The sequence below is a fragment of the Bos mutus genome, chromosome 15 (assembly GCF_027580195.1).
Source record: "Bos mutus isolate GX-2022 chromosome 15, NWIPB_WYAK_1.1, whole genome shotgun sequence".
In the NCBI taxonomy this organism is placed as follows: domain Eukaryota; kingdom Metazoa; phylum Chordata; class Mammalia; order Artiodactyla; family Bovidae; genus Bos; species Bos mutus.
In genome coordinates, this window is record NC_091631.1 from 38,834,505 (window position 1) to 38,838,499 (window position 3,995).

Here is a 3,995-nt window from a genome sequence, read left to right on the forward strand (position 1 = left end):
AGAAAACATAGGACTAATAAATACATTCCAAAGTTAATTATTTGAAAAAAGGACACAATAAAAGAGCCCATTAGTTAACATAACTGTGGGGAAAAAAGCAGGGGTAAGGGGGTGTACCATATACATAAAATAAAAAGGAGGAAATCACCATCAAAACTGCACACTTTTTTAATTATAAGAATCTACTTTGTACAGTTCTTTGCAAATAAATTTGGAATAATAAAGCAGATAATTTTCTAGACAAATACAACTTGTCAAAATCAACCTCAGTGGAGACAGAAAGTCTAAATGTATAAAATACCACAGAGGAAATAGAAAAAATATATAAAAAGAGCTTTCCCACGAAAATGTACCAGGTCCAGATTGTTTCTCAGGGAAATTCTCTTTTTCTAAAAGTTATTTTATGAAGTGAATGTGACTTCAATCTGAAAAGATTGCATTAACAAAAGGAAACTATAGACAGCAGTCACTTCTAAATACCGATAAAAATATTAAATAATTAGTAAATAGAATCCAACAGCACATTAAAATATTCATCATGACCAAGAAAAGCGGATTCAATATTCTAAAATCCATCAGTATTACTCATCATTACTAGATCTAAGAATTATATAAGCATACATCTAGATAACACAGGGCTTCCCAAGTGTTGCTACCACTGTCTTCTGGGTGGTAAAAGAATCTGCCTGCCAACGCAGGAGATGCAGGCAGGAAACAAGTGTTCGATCCCTGGGTCAGGAAGATCCCCTGGAGGAGGAAATGGCAACCCACTCCAGGATTCTCACCTGGAAAATTCCATGGACAGAGGAGCCTGGTGGGCTACAGTTCATGGAGGAGCAAAGAGCTGGCCACGACTTGCTTGACTGAGCACCTGAGAGAGAAATAACCCAAAAGAACTCATAGAAAATTACTATAAGCACAAAAATTAGTAAAATAGGGTATAGAATCAATCTACAAAAATGAAGTTTCCATATTTTCAAATAAAAATCATTTTATATTGGAAAAGAAAACCCCCTTTGTGAAAGCCAAAAAACATTAAATACCATACCGTAAACTTAACAAGAAATGTCCAAATCCTCTATGAAGAAAAACTATAAAACCATGCAAAAATACACAAAAATAACCTCACATAAATAGAAAGACATACCGTATTCTTGGATAGGAAGACTTAATATCAAAGATTTCAGGTCTCCCCAAAAGTGATTGACAAAATTTAATTTAATATAATTGTGAAATTTAATATAATCCAATAAAATATGACTAAATTTCTTTCTGGAGCTAGGTGAATTTATTATAAAATTCACTGGAAAGAACAGATAAGCAAAAATAGTCAAGAGGGAAAATCCTGAAAATAATCTTTAAAAAAAAAACAGTGAGAAAAAAAAGAGAGAAAGAGAAGTAAGAAAGGATAGCCTTGTCAGATTTTAAAACCTATTAGAATCTTTAATTAAAAGTGTGTGGTGGAGTGGGGGGACTTTTCCATTCATTGGAAAGTTCTTGATGCTGGGAAAGATTGAAGGCAGGAGGAGAAGGGGGTGACAGAGGATGAGACGGTTGGATGGCGTCATTGATGAGTGTGCGCAAAGCCCAGGGTATAGTAAAGGACAAGGAAGCCTGGCATCCATGCTGCAGTCCACGGGGCTGCCAAGAGTCAGACACAACTTAGCGACTAAACCACCACAAGGGACAAAGGAGCAAGGCAGGTGAGGCCACTGCGGCGCGTCCCATCTGGAAAGTAGGACATGATCTCTTCCACAAACTAACTGCAAGGGAATAAAAAGAGGGCAGGGAAATTCATAAACTGAAGAGAAGAAAAGGAATATCAGCCCCTTGTAATGTGTGAATCGGATTTAGATCCTGATCTAACTGGAAAAATAAAAGACAGTTTGTGGAAATTTGAGCACTAACTGGATATTTGATCATACTAAAAAGTTTCTAATGTTTTCCTTGTAATAGTGATGTTAAGATTGTTCTCTTTTTTAAGTTCTTTTCTTTTAGAAAGATGTATGCAAATATTTACAGGTGAAATGAAATGATCTGGGGCAATATTTAATGTTTTAAATACTCTGGCAAGGAGAGTATATATGAAACTAAAGTGGCCATGAGTTTCCTTTGTGACTGGGTGACAGAAACATGAAGATTGCCTGTAGTATCATGCCCAATTTTGTAAACGTTTTTATACCAAAGATTTTTAAATGTAAGAAGCTCATAACATAGGTAATCATTATATTTCAGTGAAGGTAGGCCATTTGAAAGGAGAGAACAGAGCAGGAAAATTCATTAAGTGCATGTAACTCACCCAAAATACATCTCTCTTGCTCCCTTTTACTGGGGCTGGATTACCTGTGAAACAAACGCTCCACGTAGAGTGTGGCATGCCAACAAAGCTCTCCATCTGCAGAGGCTGCCAAGCCTTGACACAGGACACTGGCAGACCAGGTATCTTTCCCAGGCTAAAACAGCCTTTTCTAAAAGTTGGTCTAAGGCATTCTTCCAATCCACAGTCAGTTGGTGGGCATCCTGCTGGCATGTCCAGTAACATATCTCAGACACTCAGGTAGCTCAGTCGCCTCTTCTGCAAAGAAGTCTTCTCTGACCTGTCTTGTCTGACACTCTGTCTCCTTCTCTAGATTTTAATAGGTACTTTTTCACCAAAAATTTCCTGTCTGTACTATCTACGTTGCTGCTGTTTCCTCAGGTCTATCAAATCACATACACTCACACACACACACACACACACACACAGAGTAGTGTCTTGTAAGAATAGGCACCAGTGCTCACTTAGCAAGCAGCACAGAGACTAAAATTGGAACAGTACAGAGAGGATTAACATGACCCATATGCAATGATGACATGCAAATCATGAAGCATTCTCTATTTCAAAAAAATTTTAAAGAATAGGCACCTATTCTTTAGGTGCTATCACCTCCTGTGTCAGGCATTACTCAGCCCTTTGCACTCAAACCTCACCAGGACCCTGAGAAAATTATTCCATTTTAAGATGAGGAAAATGGAGACAGAAATTTTAAGTAACTTAAGCAAAGCCACAGAGTTTATAAATGGCAGAGCTGGGATTTAAATCCAGGTCTATCTGCTTACAAAGAATGTTTATTTAACCAGCGTGCTGAATTGCCTCCTTTAGTAGCAAGGTGGCTATTCAATCAGTGATTGCCAGGAGATACATGGATCTGGCTGAGAAATTCAAGCATGCCGTCTCCATGTCTCCCCTTTCATATCTTCATTATATCCCAATGCCAGGACATCCTCTCTGCTCCGTCTAATGATAGAGGGGCAGAGAGATACATTCCACTGGGCCTGGAGGAATATAAACACATCTGGAAGGAGGCCACTGCCGAGCAAACCAAACTCCTCCCTGAGTGTGGACAGGAGGGGGTGTCTATAAATAATCATAAGAGTGTGAGAGATTCTTTCCTCTGGGGCTCCCTTTGCAAAAGGTTGATGGTAATTGATGAGACTACAGGGACACGCCAGTCCTTCTTCTCTTAGAACCAGGTGTGGCTATTTACAGAAATGTCATTTTCCCAGCCCTCCCTCCCCATCTCTGCCAGAGGCCTAGAGATCAGCAAATATCAATTTACTGCTGCCCTGGGGCACATAGCAATGAGCCACCTGTATACACCACAGCCTATAAACCATGCTCAGGCTCCTGGTCTGGCTGAGAGCTGCTTCCTCTTTGGAAACTTGGTGAGAAAGACAGAGAGAGGTCACAGATCTCTCCTTCCCAGGAAGAGGGAGGTCAGGCAACCGCACTTGAACCCATATCACAAGCCACCAAATCAATAAAATCTGGAGTTCCCACCCCGCCCAGCTCATAGCAGAAGAAATAAATAGACTGCTGGACCGGAAGTCAGAAGCGTGGATACAGACCAATCAATGTCTGAGTTCTAGCTCCTACATCTGTAAAATGGAGGCACGTCTTTGATCACATACCAGATACAAAGGTTTTTGGAAAGAATAAATTAAGTGATCCTGTT

General features: G+C 39.5%; 1 non-coding gene across 1 annotated transcript; it reads left to right on the forward strand.

Moving 5' to 3' along the window:
- The first annotated feature begins 2,773 nt into the window (after nt 1-2,773).
- LOC138991056 (U6 spliceosomal RNA) lies at nt 2,774-2,882 on the forward strand. The gene has a single exon (XR_011467104.1). It is a non-coding gene; the product is annotated as a U6 spliceosomal RNA (small nuclear RNA).
- The last annotated feature ends 1,113 nt before the right edge of the window (nt 2,883-3,995 follow it).